This window comes from Heterocephalus glaber, unplaced genomic scaffold (genome assembly GCF_053883595.1).
Source record: "Heterocephalus glaber isolate CG9 unplaced genomic scaffold, H.glaber_assembly_v1.0 deba00001504, whole genome shotgun sequence".
NCBI classification, from domain to species: Eukaryota; Metazoa; Chordata; class Mammalia; order Rodentia; family Bathyergidae; genus Heterocephalus; species Heterocephalus glaber.
In genome coordinates, this window is record NW_028258324.1 from 66,920,041 (window position 1) to 66,939,122 (window position 19,082).

The 19,082-nt window shown below is 40.2% G+C and overlaps 1 protein-coding gene across 17 annotated transcripts in view; it reads right to left on the reverse strand.

Annotated features, from left to right (window-relative positions):
* Positions 1–19,082, reverse strand: part of Lpp (LIM domain containing preferred translocation partner in lipoma) — an 847,859-nt gene that overhangs the window by 763,430 nt on the left and 65,347 nt on the right. For 3 of the 17 annotated variants that reach the window (XR_015441150.1, XR_015441149.1, XR_015441148.1), the window contains exon 1: positions 1,942–1,958. The exons of 11 other annotated variants lie outside the window; for them this stretch is intronic. The gene's annotated coding sequence lies outside the window, so the exon portion shown is untranslated. Of the gene's footprint in view, positions 1–1,941; positions 1,959–16,807; positions 16,920–19,082 lie in introns of those variants that run through there. 3 more of the 17 variants (XM_087187012.1, XM_013072123.3, XM_021255761.2) reach the window with 1 other exon arrangement.

Here is a 19,082-nt window from a genome sequence, read left to right on the forward strand (position 1 = left end):
TTGCTATTCATGATTTTGGAGATTTTGTTGATCTGGAAATGTTGAAGGACAATGTAGACATTCTACTTTTAACTTTTCCTGAGAAAAATGTGAAATATTTAAGTAGATCTTCTCATGATAGACTCATAGCCTTAAGTAAAATTCAGTAACTAAAATTTAGAAACAGTTCTTAATAATTATTCTCTTTAATATTATAAATGCATTCATCAAGCAATCCTAATTATAATTATGACATAATCTAATCTTCTAAGTTTTCAATTTATATTTTTATAAACATTTGTCAGCTAAGAAAGGATATAATACTCTTCCCAAAGTTATGTAGCTTATGGCCTTTTTTTTTTGGTACAGGGGATCAAACTCGGGTCCTTGCACCTATGCAACAGGTGGCTAAACCACTGAGCTAAATCCCCGGCCTTATGGACTCTTTTAACTACAATTTAACTAATCTAATTTTTAGATACTCTATCAGTTAATGTTTCTAAATGCTTATTTTAAAGTCCTTAATAAATTGTTCTACCAATAAAATTAATAGCATTCATATTTTAATCATAAAATATTGTTACATTTTACTCTTATAATAATATTTACCTTAATATTTTAAGTAATTGGTATAACCTCAGAGTATAAAGTACTTTAAAAAGTACTTACTTTTTTACTCCAAGTTGCATGTAAAATGCTGGCCTATATTTGGAAATAAACATCTGGATATTAACAACAAATATGCAACACGTGTTTCTTCCTATTACTGTTTTTATGTTGATATGACAGTAATCAGTGTGATGTTAACATCATTGATCAAGCACATAATGATTATTTTGTACAAATTCAGAGATGCCCAAAATGTTAATGAGCTAGACACTTTACTATCTTACCCTTCCAAAGGCTAAGGCAGAGGTCTAAGTCAAAGAGGAGCTTTTAGCCAAATATTAAATTCCAAACCAAAGGTGTGTATTGTCTAGATCAAATCACCTAGTTCTAAGAAGACTTATCTGTGTTTTTAAAATTAGCATAAAAGCACAACGTGGGGCAAGAAGTTCAATTTTGAAAACATATATATGAAAAGCCTGCTGAGACACTATACTAAGACTTCTAAAAGAATTTACAATCAAACGTATGCAGTGAGATAAAGATGTAAGCAATGAACCATTAAAGTGTCCAGAAAGGTCTGTACAGACTCTCTGTGGAGGGGGATTCAAGGGAAGTCAGCGAAGGCTTAAAAGAACACTCACAGCCCAACACTTAAGACTGCTTGCCTAGAATCCATGAACAGCTTATGGAAAGGGCAATGCTCTGATAAGATAAAGTCAGGCAGCAGGGCATAAAGGGAAAGCACCAATTTCACAACTATGCCGCCTCAGTTCTAGGAGAGTGACATAAGCTTTTTGACCTGTCCTGAGTAGCACCTGTCTTCTGCATGGGTGTTAGAAAGACTGTGTGAGGCATCCAGCGATAGTCTCCAGTACAAATCTTCAGCTGAGTATGGTATCTGGTATCATCAGCGCTCACTTCCCAGGATGAATCCACACACCAAATAAGCGGAGGCACCTAGAGTAGTAGTACCTGCCCTACAACGAAGTCCACACCCAGTGAGGAAGCAACCTTGACAAGAAGTGTACTCATGCAAGCTACTGTAACATCTTAGAGCTCCATTGGCATGAGATGGGGTAAGCCGGGGTATGAGGACTGTTTCATACTTACCCAGTACGACACAGAGGAGAGACACTGTGGTAAAGCTGAGTACAAGACAGACAAGGCTTCCTGAGGCCAACTATCTAAGTATCAGCATCTGTTAGAAGTGCTGTTAAGAGGCTACATTGTAGGAGAGTGCACATGCTTTGGTATCGATCGGCTGCCCTGGGTGAGTTTCACATGCCACATCTTTCACCTGAGGACCTGAAGGAATTCTACCACTGTTTCCAGTGGGCATGGGGTGGCTGGTACCTTAAGGAAGAAGGCATCTGTGGATCAGGAAATGTCCTCCTTTAGATCTTTCAAACTCCGCCTGATTTTTCCTTCACCATGCAATGATTCTGCCAACAAATTCCACTTGTGTGGTAACTGAGGCAGAGAGAGAGCTGAGACAAGCAAGACAATTAATGAAAACCTCTCACTGCCAGCTGTGCATAAAAGAGGCAGTGAGTTAATGGTGAACTTACCTTCTGCATCTAAAAGAAGCCAGTTTCCTCCCCATCTCATCACCGAAATCCTGATTTACCATTTTAAAAAGGAGTACCGGAGTACCTGGCCTAAAATGAAAAGGACCAGATACAAACTGCACTAACTACACAATAAAGCGTGACTCTGTCCCAGAAGCAGCAGATAGTTCCAAATCACCATAGGCAACACCTACTGAACTGGTGAAGCCTTACTAAATAATTCCTGCCCCTAAAAGGACAGTTTCCTCTGCTTTGGTTCTCACCTTTCTTTTGTAGTTTTGGAATACATCATGTGCAGCATTTAACTTCTTTAAAGAAAAAGTGGGCAGATCTCTTTCTAGCTTAATGTCTAGACACTTAAATTTATCAGGCATTTGGCTGGGGATTTAGCTCAGTGGTTCCGGTGCCTGCCTCGCAAGCTCAAGGTCCTGAGTTTGATCCCCGGTATTCAAAAAAAAAAAAAAATTTATCACGTATTTATTCAGAAAAAAACCATCTGCACAGATAAACCTGGGCAAGACCCTAGAAATACAAGGATGAACAGCAAAACAATCACTGACTGGTACAGCTCAATTTTACTTAGTGCAAAATGGGCATTAAGTAAAGATTAACTATAGAGTGCTGCAACATATAAATATTAGAAACATTAATTTCATTGTTAATGAAATTAATAGGGAGTCCTTATAGGGCCACACCCTGGATAGCAGTCCACAGTGTATACACGCACACATACACACACAGTAATTTAGAGGCAATCTTGATTTTGCTCCTTATGTGCATGCATTTTCTATAACAAAAATTAACTACATCTATATTCAAAAAAAGCAGCAATAAAAGTCATTTTGATTATAACACACACTAATCTTCCAGAAACAGAAACTGTTAGTGAAAAAAAAGGAACTAATAGCCTCAGAACTTTTAGCTCCCAAAGAATTCCTATATTCATTCTAGATGTTGGACATCCAGTCTTGAACTGGAAGGTGTGTGTGTCTGTGTGTGTGTGTGTGTGTGGGTTTGTGTGTGCATGAGCATGTGAATTCACATGTGTGTGCCTGAGCATAGATGCACAGTTGAGATTAGCTAAGCTAAAATATGGAATCCTGAATAGGATCCTGGTCAGGACAGGAGAGTGAACAAGAAAGATTGCATCATTTCCAGGAGACAGGCTGTCATCTCTCAGAATGGCCAAAAGTGGAGTACATCAGAGTGGATCCTGATGGGAAAAGCTCTCCAAACCTAGAAGAAGGATAGAGGCAGAGAAAACCAACAGTGGGATCCAGCAGAAGTCCTAAACCAAAAAAGCAGAAAGCTGCCCTCCCAATAGCAGACATCAGCTTGCGAGTTAGCTGCTTCGCCCGGGGGCCATTCTAAGTGCGTGTCCACGGTAGACAGGGAGCAAAGATTGAGTCATTTATTTAATGATTCACAAGTAAGCCTTACAAGTCTAAGGAGGTTAGAAAGTCATCCACATAATTCTTTGCAAACCTGTTTGTCTAATTTCTTAGACTAAAGAGAAGAATCTATTGTTAAAAACATCTACATTTGAAAGTGGGAAGCAAACGACAAACACAGCCACAAGTTACATGGGAGCGGACAACTTCAAGCTTAGAAATACTTGATATGTACCTACTATATGTCATGTCCTGTGGTAGGTGCCTGCACCACATTAATGAATAAAACAGTCTCTGCTTCCGCAGAGTTTAACTTTGAAAGAATTTAAGCAGAAACAATAAAAATCAAAAAGAAGATGTGGAATCTTGGTACACAGGAAACAATATTGTAGCTCTAACAAACTTAATTCTGCAGGTCAGAGTGTCAAAGCCATTAATAGGAATGAAGTGGGGTGATACATTTTTGTTCCTGATCAAATAAATTTAAGAAATTCAAATTAAGAGCTCTGAGAAATCCCACAGCAATGAAACAGGTCTGAATTTGCTCCAGCTGGCATTTCCCAAATATTTTACTGCCCCCAAATCCCCAAAAGAACCCTTTACAAACAGCTCAGACAGAACTAACATAGCTGTATCACTGAAATTAAATTATGGTCAGATGAGTTCTTTTACGAGACAGGAAAGCTTACTATGCTTTCTATAAAAATTCTTGCCTACTGTGGCCACAGGCTACCTAGGGTCAGAGGCATTGCTGAAACACTGGCAGTTTGGAAAAGAGAGCACACTAAGGAATCAGCAGATGGCCATGATTTAGAGGCCACGGACAGGGCTTGGGATACAGCTCAGTGGTAGAGCACTAGCCTAGCACATGCAAAGCCATGAGTTCAGTCATTCAGTGGTTCAGTCTCCAGTGCCACACAAAGATGGGGGTTGGGGGGCTACACATAAGTGAGAGAAGAGGTTGTTACAAATCTAGGAAGAGGGAGGGTACAGATAATCCCTAACACTCACTCGTTTGTTTCCAACAATTCTTCTATTAAATAATCAATTTATGGACAGAAGAAATTGATCAGAGAAGTTGACTTAAAAAAGGTAAAGAGTTCTGGGTTCAAAGCCAAAAGGTTTTTGGCTTTAATCTGATATCAGCTTAATGTTATCTCACCAGGACCTCATTTCCCTCTCCTCTCTCTGTCTCACTGCTAACCATCATCCATTCTCCTTTGCACCTAGCCACAGCTTAGGTTAAAAAATAACCAGCTCTCAAACAACAGGGCAAAGATGTTTACACATTAAATGGTGTGGAGACATGGGATCATCACTTAGAAAAAGATAAAATTAGATTCATTCACCACCTCAGACACAGAATAAACTCCAAATGAATCAGATCTAGATGTGAAAAATCCAATGATGCAGGCGCTCGAAGATAACATGAGAGGACACGAGTGTTGGGAAATGCTAACTATGACCAAAGCCCAGAAGCAATAAAATAAAGGTTTCATACATTTACCTGTGTAGAAATAAAACGTCTATGTGCCCAAAATAAGGAAAAAAAAGTCCACTGTATTCAAAATCAAAAGACAAAAATTGGGAGGAATAGTTAAAACATATTTCATGGATTAAAAGTTAATGCACTTCATTTCTAAAGACTTTTTAAATTGAAGAAAAGACCAAAATTCTAACTGGAAAAAAATGAGCAAAAGATATGAATAAACAATTTTCAAAAAAGGAAATAAAAAACTTACCAAATATGGCCTTCAAACACATAAAAAGTTGTTAACTTTATTCATAATGAGGTATAGATAAATTAAAACTACGAGATCATTCCTTCCACAGCAGACTGGCCAACATTCAAAAGCTTGACAAATACTCTGTGGTTCAAGATGCTATTGAGATATCCCTACAGAAAATTGCTGGTGGCAAAAACAAAAAACAGCAATAAAAAAGAGAAAAAACATTGAAAAGGGCTTGTAAATGAAGGCTCCACAGTAGCAATGAGCATACCTGGCACACAGATTTTGGTCTCTAACTCCATTCTCCACTAAAAGGAATGAGGCTATGTGGGAAAAAAAATGGCTGGTTTCAGAGGAGTGACAGAGAAGACACAAGATGAAACTAGAATGTCCTTTTGTTTCTGCAGTTAAACAAATAACAAAACAACAAAACAGATGGAGGCTTATCCCAAGCTGCAAGAGCCAACTTGAAGGAGCTCTCACTGGCCAAATCTGGAATAGTTTAAGCAATAATAAAAAGTTACATTGCTTTAATGAATTATGAAAGATTAAAATAGAAATCTGAAAGTCCATATTATATGAGAGAAACACAAGGAAGAGACAGGGGAGCAAGTCCTGCTTCGAGTAGAATGCTGAATAATAAGTGTAAGGAAGGAAAATCCTAATTTTGCAACCATCATAATATAGATTGATTTAGGTAAGAATTGAGAGAAAACTTTTACTGAAGCAAAAATAAAGTACTTCCTCATAGATCATTTTATAATTGCACAGGAAAGAATAGCAACTGCACAGTGAAGAAACCGGACAACATCTTAACAGGATAATCAAAATGAACATCACCACTTGGAGCAGGTGTCATGAGCTTCCTCAGGGGATAGTTGAGCAGAAAACACATATCATTCATGCAGTATTCTTTGGGGGAACATATAACTGAATCTAAACATGAGGAAACTAAGATAAAATGAGAATATCGTAATTATTAAAGGAGGGACACGGTACTCTACAAAAATATCAGTGCCATAAAAGACTAAGAATGCTGAGGAAATATTCCAGATTAAAGGACACTAAAAACACGACAACTTAGTAACTACCTGGTTAGAAGCACTGTGAAGGAAGAAATCGCTGTCAAAAACATAACTTGGCCAACTGACAAAGGAAGAATATAGACAATAAGTTATAGGGTCACCACACTGAGAGCATGAAGAGTTCCTTATTCTGAGGAAATATATACCTCATTTAGGGGTAGAGTGGTAAGATTTACACTACTTATCTTTAAATTCTTCAGAAAAATACACATAAAAATTTCTAAATTTAGGGGGAAAGAATGATAAACGATAAAGCTAAAAGGATAAAACAGTAAAAATAGCTGAATCTGAATAAAAGATATGGCTGCTGTTTGGATGATGCTTACTTTGAAACTTTCTTTTCACAAGTTTGAAATCATTTACAACAAAACAGAAGAAAACAATGATCACCAAGAAAGCGGGGGGGGGGGGGGGGATGTAGCAATTGAGAATTAGCTCTATTTTCTAACAGGATTTGAAGATAATTAATAAATTTAGCCTAGACTCTTCCATTATTTGTAGGTACACATACCTATATGTGCATATATTTTTCAGACCTACATAAAAAATTTTGAAGACTTTAATTCCTCAGCATGGGAAAGGATTCTGTAAGTCCTTTGTCATCCAGAACTCTGGGGATAAACAACATTTCACATGTCTAAGACCACAGTGGATATTTAGAGCTAGAATTACAAGATTTGTAGGTCAATTCAAGTCTCTGAAATTCCAGTTCACTATGTTTGCAACCTGAGCACTATGTCCCTTCTAGAAAGAGCAAGTTTAAAGTTGGAAGATGAGCTATATCTACCCACGTAATAGCTAGCATCAATTTAAAAAGCTATTAGCAGTGGCCTTTGGGGTTAAATACTGTATTACCAGATGGACTGAAAGGGGAGCAGGGAGCTCTTTTCCTTATGAAAATATGGATTAGGTCATACATATATGCTGCATTCTACTACACACCTGAATTTACAAGAGAAGAAAAAAAACTTAATGAATTTGGCCGTGAAGTCTCCTTCTTGGATAAGTTTGGAGAGGAAAAACTAAATATGAAGGTTAGACATTATGAGGTCAAGAACCATCAAATTGAATGGAACTTGATGTTTAAACAGGAATAGGTAAAATATCAGGGAAGGCAGCAAAACCCTCAGCCCTCTGATGCCAAAACAGGCTCTGCTGACTGAATACATATATAATTAAAAGTTATACTGCAGCTGAATACTCAGTATTGTTCCCTTCCAAAAAGCATTAAAATATAAAGGTCAGTTTGCTTAAATGGTGCTTTATTGCACATACTTTAAAAAGACCTTGAACAATTAAAGCAATGAAATATGCTCCTGCTATCATTTTTACACATTCTTAGAAGCATAAAAAGAAGGCATATCCCAAAGTAAAAAATGTTAACCCCTTCTCTTCCTTAGCACATTTATTTCAAGCTTCGGAGACATTTTCAATACAGTTTCCATGGTATCCATGTTGTTTGGGTGAATTTCTTGGTCATTCAACAATTTTCATTTGGGTGTCAGGGAGGTAACAAACCAGAACTGCAACCCATCAATTGAAATGTTATCTAAGATATCATCAAAGAAGTGGATCAAAAATCAAGAACAGATCAATGGTTCTCAATGCTGAAGAACTAAAATATAAGACTGAAGCTCGGCTCCTAACCACAGACACTGTGACTCAAATGAGTAATTTAGGAACCAAGCATTTTTTTTTTAGCATCCCTCTGGAGATTTTAATGGGTGGTCACATTTGCAAACCACTGGACTAGAAGATTCTGAGTTCTAAAGCCTTAACCAGCTGCTCCTTTGCAGTGCCCTGAGAATGGCATCATCTTATTTCTGGCCCTTGTTCAATTTCCAAAATAATAAAACCAATTTCACCAGTCTATACAAAAAGATTCTAATAAATTTTAAAGTTCTTTGCATAGTACCATCAATTTCTTTACAGCATATAAAACTATGCCTTCACTTTTTAAATGTAGTGCTCCTCCACAACTGAATCTGTAACAAATTAAGAGTCTAAAAATAGTTTCCATCTTTTTTCTACCAAAAGTTTTACAACTAGTTCAATGTACTAGCAACTAGTGCATTGAGTATGGGTTGTAGTCTTCATAGAATCACAGATTTCAGGGATGAAAACTTCTCCGGAGGTCAACTGGACACCTCCCTGCCTTCAAGCAGAAAAGAGCTCATTACTCCATTTCACAGATGAGTCAAGGGAGTCTTAGAAAATTCAACTAACTTGAGTTCAGTCACATGCAAGTCTCCACCTTGACTTGTTAGGTCTTTAAGTATAGGCTGAGTAGAGTCCCCTTCTGGTTCCTCTGGGTGACTGGAGACAACCAGAGTCCCCTCGCTGGGCCTCAGACCACCCTCTAGAAAAGAAGACTGAGCCTCTATAACCTTGAGTTGGATGTTACAGAATGGAAGAAAAACTTTAGATACCAGTAAATTATCAAGTCACATAATGACTTAGTAACTCTGAGCAGACATTTCATGTGAGTAAACTTCCATTTTCCTATCTACAAAGAAAAACATTTTGGTGGGAGGTGAAAAATGCAGTTGATTCATTTAAATAAGTATAAGCCCCTACTTTGTGTCTTGTCTCTATTCAATGGTAGAAAAGAGTAGATGTGTTCAAGGCTTCTGCTATGGGGGCTCCCCAGGATTTCACCCAGTTCTGGGGAAAACCTAGGTCCTGTGTAGCAAATGGTGAAGGTAGGAAGAATTTTTATGAACACATGCCCTATTTAGACTACTTAAATTAATAAGATGTGGGAAATCAGTAGAGTTCAGGTAAGAGAAATGGCATACAACTGATATATAATCTATGAAGAGGAAAGAATTCTCTATAATTAAATTTCAAAACACTGAGCTTAGGATATGAGAAAGGGCAGAGGATGTTAATCACAAACAAATTAGTGAAATAAATTGCAGGTTGCCTGCTTCCTAAAGGCTTCTGAACATTACTGAGGCTGATGATTAGAGGGGTTGATGGGTCATCATTCCCACTTACAGGGTGGAAAAATGAAATAGACACTTAGAAATATCTGTCTGTCCCCAAAGCCTTCAGGTGCAATTGATTTAATGTTAATGAGGGGAAAATATAATGGAGATCATCTTGTTCAATAACCTCATTTTATAGACAGAGCAACAGAAGTAGAAAAAGAAACTGCCCAGGATGACAAAACAACTGAGAAGCAGACAAAATATCCAAGGGATGGTTTTTTTGGGTTTTTTGTTGGGGTTTTTTTTGCTTAAATTCTTTTATTGGTATGTTTTAGGTATACAATATGTTTACATTTAACACTGGGTGCTTGTACCTGTACATGATGCATCTTGGTTCTTATTTTTTCCCCATTCCTAGCCCTCCCTTCACCCCCTCCATCCTTCCCTACTTACAAAGACTTTGTTACCATTTTTTCCTTTTCTCATAATTTTTCCTTTCCCTTCTTTCCTTTCCCCTTCCCCTCCCACTTCCCCTACCCCATTGGAACTTTTCTTCCCATTTCAAATTATCAATTATTCCTTTTAATCATTTTAATCCTTATTTACACTTTCAGTTTCTCACACTAGGGAAACTATTTGGTATTTACATGTGTGTCCTATTTATTTCACCTAAGAGTATGGCCTCAATATGCATTCATTTAGCTATAAATGTCTCTAGTTTCTAGTTCTTTATGGCTGAGTAGTACTCCACTTGATAAAAAAAAAAAAACACATTTTCTTTATCCAATTTCCAGTTGATGGGCACTTGGGCTGCTTCCAAGTTTTAGCTATTACAAACTGTGCCGCTATGAACATGGGTGCACATATATCACTGTGGTATGATTCTTTTAACTCTTTTGGGAAGATACCCAGCAGGGGAATAGCTGGGTCAAATGGGACCTGTAGTCTTAGTTCTTTGAGGTATCTCCATACTGATTTCCACAGTGGTTGCACCTCTAAGGGATGTTTTAAGTCGCTTTTCTATTAGAAAAACTTCACATCACTTCACACCACTGTATGGGATTGGCCATGAAATAAAAATGCAAAACTTTGAAAACATATTTCAACAATTACAGTCAAGAACAGAAATCTTTTCATTTTCCTAACAAAATAAGATTTCAAAAGCTGGGGGATGTAGCTAGTGGAGCAGTGCTTGTCTAACATGAACAAGGCCCTGGGTTCAATCTCAGTGCTGAAAATAAAATCAAAGACAAAAAAACAGTAAAGGTACCAAAATATATTTGCCATCATGTGAATTTTTTGAAAGCAGGGCACACCCAAATCCGAAGTTATTTTGATCACAAAAAAAGTGTGGGGGTAGGAGAAGGAACTGTGCCATGTTATTGTCTCGGTAAGTTTATGTGGCAGTCTTCACGGCATAGACAGCGTTATTATACAACCTGGCTCCTCGAAGAAGGCGATCAGCAGTAACACAGCAAAGGTGGCTGGAAGAATGATTAACGTTTCTTGAACGTTTCCTCTTTCAATGGTTCTGGACCAGAGCCTCTAAGAAACAGAATTATAGGAAAACATCATCCTGCCCACAAAATATTTAAAATCAGATGAGGCAGAATTATGCTAATAATTTACCCCAATACAAGCCATGGGTGCTGAATACAAAGAAGAGATAAAAATCATCATGAGAAGAATCCAAGAATGAGAGACCAAGCAGTCCCCGTGGCAGCCTCTAGGGGCCCCCAGCCATGACACAGCAAGGCCATCAGGAGGAGCAAGTACCTCCCTCCCAGGGAGGGACACTCCACCAGGGCCCCACAAACGCATAGTGACCCATGCCTGCCAGCTTGTCTGAGAGGCTGATTATAACCAAGCTGGCAACATAGAACTAAATGTGCTTGCCCTGCCCTGCCCTGATCCGTCCCCACTTCTCTTCCTGCAATTTAGCAAACCGTAGTTGATCAGATCGTGAATTCAAAGCCCTGGGCGGGATGTTCTGAGGAAGAAAGAAACTCATTAGACATGGTCTGTGCCTTCAAAAAACTCATGCCTTGTAAGGAAATGCAGAATCATTCATCCACCATGCACTGATTTGGCCGGCTTGTACTGAAAATGTACAGTGTACCAGGTCTGATGTGCTTGCTAAGGCTTCAGAAAAGATCAGGACATGGCCAGATGCACAGTCCAAATCAGATGACAGACAAAGGACACCACAACAAAAGCACCATGAAGTATGGTTAAGCTGAAAGAGAAGCACCTTGAAAGAGTGAGTTGCTACGAGGAGACAGGGGAGGTTACCATGAAAAGGGCACCTCCACAATAATAATAATAATACTTCTGACACTAATATAGGAGAGTCCCCAGAGAGCATTCTGAGCAGAGCCCCCCGCCCCGGGCCTACTTGAAGGAAGGGTACCCTGTCTTCTAACTGCTTGGATGAATCACAAACCAACCAGTCAATCAGCTTTGAAAGGAACCACAGCGACAGGTACCTATGTGGTGATTGGCAGAAGTCACACTGGAACTCATTTCACCCAGAAGAACCAACTGCAGCCTTTCCCAAGGCCGCATTGCCTCTTTCCAGCCTAGGAGTGAGTTTACCACCTTCACTCTTGACCTACTGCCTAGAACCCATTCAACAGAGGTCCAGCCAGGAACAAGTTCCCACCTCCTTTCATTGTTATTTGAGAAGGCAAGTTTGCTTTCAGAGATTCCCAAATCCAAAGCCATTCTCAGCCTCCCTACATCTGAGTATAAAGAGATGTGAACCTGAACTCACATTAGTGTCAGAATGAACGTTAGAGTTAATCTCCTCTTATTGCAGAGGGGAAGCTGAGGCCAGGAGAGACTGAGGTCACTCAGCTGAATCAGACATCACCAGAACCAAGGGTCTCTACCTCTTCCGGTTCAATGCTGCCAGCCTGGTGGCCATGGTCTTACAGTCTACCTATCGTGCACACTCAAGAGGGACAGGCCTCAGGGCTGCAAGGATCATTCCGGAATGACATTAACTTATGTACTGCAGACATGGCTCATAAGAAATTAACAGAGACAGAGAGAAAGAAACCATTTCACGATGCTTCACATAAGCTTGGAAGGGGCCCTTCCTAGACCTAGCCTCCTGCAATACCACCCCAAGTCCCCAAAGGTTTGCTCTCAAATTATACTTGCCCCACCTCACTCTGTGTTCCCAGCAGTACCTCAAAGCAGGGGTGGGAGAGAGAGGACTGCCGGCTTCTTATGAATCCTAAAGCGTTGCTTTATGAGTCAAGAGAACTCTGAAATTGGGGGAGGGGACTTAGAAAGAAACACAGTTTTAAACCATTTCCCACTGATTTGTCCCACAATGCTGCCATCACTCCTAAAGACAGGGAAAATTAAGTTTCTTAAGTTGATACAAAAATGGGAGTTTTTGTTAGGTTGTGTCAACTGTCACTGTGGCATTTCTTATTAGGATTTTTCTTACCGTCATTTTTTTGTTACATTAATTATAGTTTGATCAGCGTAGGAGCTATTTTGAATCCATGGGACTTTCCTAACCAGATTGTTTTGGCATTTTAAAGTCACTCACATTCAGGGCCTAAACAATATGGCAAGTATCTCTTTTTCTCTCCCTCTTTTATACTCAAATTCTAAACAAAGGAACCATCTGTTCTCTCTCTAAAAACATCAACCCTTGTTTTCGTTTTTCCATTAATAATAATGCCTCAAACTTATATAATATCTTTCTTCAACTTGCTTATTAAAGCATTTTGTAGACATTGCCTCATTCATCTTCAACATTATTCTCTATAAACTAGGGAGGAAGTGAAAATGTTTGCCAATTTTCAGTGTGATAAATAATTATGGGATATTTAATGAAGTTTGTATGAATGATTGCATGTTAGCATCAGAAGGGACTCTGGAAATCGTTTAGGCCAATTCTGGCTCCTAAGTATGTAAAAGGGAGACTCAGAAAGGAGAAGTGACTTCATGTTCTATTTGTGCGTTTGGCTGTCTACTCCTGACTGTGAGCAGTGAGGGTAACAACCGTGACTTACACACTTTTGTATTTCTGGTAGCTGGAGTGTAAAAAGTGCTCATTTAAATATCTGTTGAATGAAGGACAGTGCTTGTGAATGCTTAGTTACACAGGTGGCTATAGCTGTAGTCAGATCTCCACTCTCCTGCTCTCCTATTTAGTGTATTCCTTTTTGGTTTGGCACTTTATTTTATTTTTATATCACATAAACGGGAATCCAAGGAGTACCAAATAGAGATACCACCAAAACAGGTGAGGAGGGCAGAGGAAAAAAAGTAGGCCCCTTCCTATAAATTTGTTGGACTAATCAAATTGGAACGGCCAAGATTAGCCACTGGTCCTACTAAAAGGCAACCCACAGGAAGGAGGACACTCCAAGCACTTTGCATCCTTTATGTGCTCCATGGATCTGGTGAAGCTATTCCTCAAACACTTTCCTACTGGAAAACAATATCTGTCTACATGCCAAAGGACAGGAATATCTCTGCAAAACCTCTTAGCCCAACAAGGGTGCATCCTCTAGCCTGCGAATTCCCCTCACCATTTACTGTAACTCAAGAGGACTCGCAGCGTCAGGATCGTGAAATCTACCAGCCAAAGTTTTCCAACAAGCAGAGAGGTCACTGGAAAAAAGACCTTCTTTTCCATGTACCTAGCTAGAAATCAGCAGCTCTCTTGGCATGTTTTTTTTAATTATTTATTTTCAGAATGTCCTATACTCTACTGCTAATCCTTGAAGTTATAGGGAAAATTAATGGTTTCTAGAAAAGCAAGGTAAATCTGAGATTATGTCATCTGAACTGCTTTTACTACAGTACTTCTAACAGTACCTCTAAAAATATTGTCAAGGAAAGAAAGATCAGGGGTTTTCTTTGGGGGGAGGCTGCTAGCTTTGCTGTTTTTGTTTTATTATTGTTGTTTTTTGGTGCCAAGGACTGAGCCCAGGGCATGGTAAGCACACTGTACCACTGGGCTATATACCTTCTTAAACCGAAAAATCACTTTCTTTTACGTAAAAGAAAATAACTCAAAGAAGTTATAATATGATCTCACAAAGAGGATCAGTTAAAGATTCAAGCACGTAACAAATCCATTTCAAAATATAAACAAATCAACATAAAGGAAACTGCAAACACTTCTAGGAATTTTTTTCCCAAAGAGGAGGTAGGTAGGGACAGTCAGGTAGAAGAGAAAAACATGAGAAATAATTAGAAGGAAGCTTAAATCACTCAGACAGTGTGACTGCCATGGACATAGGAGGCTGCCATCGGCGTCTGAGACTGTCCAGCACCCTGTGGAGGAGCATTTAGTTCACTGCACGCAGTATCAGCTGGAGGAATGCACAGTTCGTACTTCAAGGTAGACAGCTGCAGAGAGGCCTGCACAGATAACAGGTGCAGCAGGCTGACTTCATGCTCCATCAGGAGTCCTTTCTGCACCCACCACCTGGGGCATTGGGCTTTCCATGACCCTTCACAGTTCCTTCAGGAATTACATGCAGAACAGTGACCCTCTCGGAGTACTTTCCGGGTACATCTTTGTCCTTTTCACACATATGGACATTTTTGCTGTTGTGCTATTTCTAAAACTATCACTTTGGACTTTGCAACCATGCCTCATAAACCAACACTCTAACAGTTTACACTTAAAAAGGTAAAAGCGGGCTGGGAATTTAGCTCAGTGGTTTCTCCGTCTGCTGCGCAAGCGCAAGGACCCGAGTTCGATTCCCGGTACCAAAAAAAAAGGCTCCTACATTTAGAAACAGGGGAAAAACTGACTGAACGTTACTTAACTGGCCTCAGTCTCCAGACTTAACTCTTTCAGAGGATGCTCTTCAGCACAGCTCCTGGCTAGGTGCCTATCTCTGATTACGTGCCTGGCTGCACCTGCAAGGCCAGAGACTGCCTGCGCGTGGAGCTCTCGCAGCCCTAACCCTGTGGCTTCTGCCAAACTGTGTGTGATGGAAAGGCTCCCAAGGGAGGCAGTGCCGTCATCTTACCTGAGCAGCCCTACTGGCTAACTAATAAATACGATTTGCTACCTTTCCCAAGCAAATGTTTCTGTAAGAGGATATTGATAGTCTAATATGCTAACTACTCAATTAAAGTTAGGTGACCTGCGGCAAGGCTTTCAATCAAGGTGGGCAGCAGTTTTCTTTTCTACAAAATCCTATACAGCAATCAAATCCAGTAAGCTTTAGACTGCATTCTGGCTCAGATATCTGCGCCCAAAATGAAGTTCCTACAACCAAGTCGGCTGAGTTCTCTCTCGGTCTGCCTCCATCTTACCTTATGCATGCACACACACGCACACACGCACACACACACACACACACACACACTCTCTCTCTCTCTCCCCACCCGCCAGGTCCTCACCCAAGGTCAACAACCTTGTTAGACAACTTGCAAGTAATTCCTACTCATGCTTCTCTTACCACATCTTTCTTAAAATTTGACACCAAACAGATTTTTAAATTCAACACGTAGACAACACTTACACACAAAGCCCACCTGGAGACGAGATCTTCTGTAGCATCCAGCAGTCTCTTCATGACCCCAGTCAACAGAAGCCACCAACTGCCACCTCTATTGGCTAAAAGGCAGGAGAAGCAGAGTGCCCCATGCTCAAGTCCCATCTTTACTGCTTACTTTCTGAGACCTCAGCTTGCTGCCCCGTGCCTCAGTGTCCCTAACTGTAAGATGAGGTGATTAGGATAAAATAGATTTCAAAATATCTGCCAATTTTGATACCTACTCTAGCGCTCAGAAATCTATGAGGAATAAAAGCATACACCCACCCAAGCCCTCTAGATGATATTGGTCTTTAACTACCTCCCAGATAAATGAAAGTGACTTTTTGCATGACGTTGCGCAATCGATAACCATAGAGCCATCAACAGGGTCAAATACTTCTAATTTGTGTTTGTTTGTTTATTTCCAGGCGAAGGAAGTCGCGGCCTCACCTGCCACTGGCCTTAGGACATTCCATAATGCTCATTTCTGACAAACAGTCCCAAGTTCAGAAACTAAAAAGGTGAAAAGTGTAAACCACGCAGTACACATACAGAACCTTAAATATTGAGAAAATTATTTAGGGAAAGTAATACCATATCTCTCTTTAAGCCTTTTTTTTAAACTAATAATGATAGCCAGAAAAGGTGATATGAAGCAAAAGTAAAATTAAGCCCAGAAAAGACTCATTTGCCTGGGATCCCTTTCAGCCGTGTAATCGATACAGACAGCAAAGACCGTAATACCCATGTTTCTATTTGCTACCCTCAACTGACATGGTTGGCCGTTTGTTTTGTTTTAAATAAAATGAGGAAGCAACAAATATATTAAATTCATCTTCAAAAAACCCATATTTGCATGTGGAAAACAAATAAGTGGGTGCCTGGATGGGTGATTAGGCATGCAATTGCCCATCTGCACAGGCCGAGTGTCCCTGCAGGTGCGCGCTCCGAAGGAGTAAAAAATCCGAAACACCAAGTCTCTCACCGCAGAGGGCTACAGGTGGGAGGGAACCCAGAACTCTCAGCCACTGGACTCGTTCTGAGCTGTCTAGAGTTACACTCCCAGCTTCCGATTCACCCCTCCTTGTATCTTCAAGCTGAAAAACAGAAATGCGTGTTGGCATTTTTTGTTAGATTTCTGTGGATTTTTTAAATCATTTTCCCTTGAGCATCCTTAATGGGTGCTTAACAAATATTTGTTGCTGCAGCCATTTCTATCAGCACACGTTATCTTTCCTACAGTGTTCACTTCAGCTACACTGGCCTCCTCACCTTCTAAAAAACCCAGGGCCTCCTTCAAGCTCTGGGCCTTTGCAACAGATTTCCCTCTGCCTGAAACATTCATTCTTCCATCCCTACTCCGTACCTCTAGCTTCCTGCCTCACTTTGCTCCCATGGACTCAACTGCATCTACGTCTTCTTCCTTTGTGCCTCTAGCCTGCTGTTCTCCATAAAGGCCACAGCCTCCTATTATATATTTCTTCATTATTTTGTCTGCTTTTGCTTAGAGTTACTTCATCTGGCAAGTACCTTGCATGTAGTACTCAGTAGCTTTTAAAATGAGTCCCATTATTATTATCTGCAAACCACTATACCAAGCACCATCGGATTGGTTACAGAGTAAGACAGGACTGATGTCCTCAACAAGTCTCCATGCCCAGGGAGAAGGAAGACTGTGAATCTGTTTACATGTTAGAGCAAATCAGCATGAATGTTCCACTGGATGCATAAAAAAGAAATATACAGGACAGAAAAAACAAATCACTGACAAAATGGTGGGAGCCTTTGCCTAAGTCTTAAAGAACAGTCTTCTCCACAACTGTCTCAAAAAGAAGCAAAGAAATCATCCTCAAAAACATACACAGTAGCTGGGGATTTAGCTCAGTGGCACTGTTCCTGGCTTGCAAGCACGAGGTCCTGAGTTCGATTCCCAGTACTGGAAAAACAAAAACAAAACAAACAAACAAACAAACCAACAACCATGCAGAGCACAGAAAAGTACTAGAGCATCCTTAGCCTCCTTTCCTTCATCCGTCAATAATTCAAAGTGTGACAAAAGATTGCCCGAGATAAGTTACCACTGCTATGTGCCAAGGCCATGTAGGAAGAGTCACTTTTCTCCATAAATGCCGTCACTTTAAAAGGGAAATCATTTAAATGCACATAAAATTTGTCTCCAGAAAATTCCAGACTCTTAGAACCCTAAAAAAAAGTTCTAAGGTTGGGCCTAAGAAGAGTCCAACTTCTTATTCCCTCTAAAAGACATTAGTCTCAACCCCTACCTAAATCCCTGCTGTGACGGAGAAATTGGTCTCTGAAAAGCACATCCCATCTCTGGTCTGCTAATAGTAAAAACTGTTTCTCCTGATATCATTCTGTTCCTTTTACCCACTCCTTCCGAACTCATTCTGAGGAAACAGACTGAGCTTTGTTCCTTCCACATCAGAGTCCAACGGGAACAAACGACCATCTCTGCTCCTTCCTCTCACATCCCCTTCCGCTCTTCCCCACACTGATCCTTTCCAGTTCCTTCTCCATCCCTCCAGGGCTTTCATCTCCAGTGGCTCAAACTGTCCTGAACCACCTTCTTCCCTTTTCTTCTCTATCCATCTCCCACGGTTCCATGGTCTGGCTTTGAGCTGATCTAGTACTCAGACAATCTGACTCCACTAGGAGCCATGCATTTGGTCTTGGCTTGGTAGGAAGGGTACGGAGGATCTAAGGATTTCATGATTCGTGCAGTCAAGTTATCCAAATAAGGCCTTGGTATGGTCACTTACCTTTCTGACGTTGGCCTTCAACTGCCATCTTGGATATAAATTAGAATAGGGCGTATATTTCCATCCCTGACCCACCCCACCTCACCTCACCGCAAATACATACAGAATTTGGGGCCTTCCAATAACTCATGGCCCATCCAGCCCTTCTTATCCCAGCTCCTTCTCAATTCCTACTTGGAGTCTACATGGTTAAATGTGAGATCAGAATATGAATCTTTTACCACCTCTGTGTCTGAGAATTGAGTTTTAGATGCTAACTTGCTGTGTGTCCCTGGGCAAGACACTTAAAAGTCAGTAAATCAAAGCTTCCCAGGAGGTAAAACAAAAAGAGAACCTTGAACTGTCTAGTCTAAGAACAGTCAAGAGACTTGTCCTGTGGCTTCACACTTGCCTCTCTGCCTGCAACCACGGCAGATCCTGCTAAGTAATCATGGCTCAATCAGGATACGGCCTCAGAATCCTTCTCAACACGGAGCCACC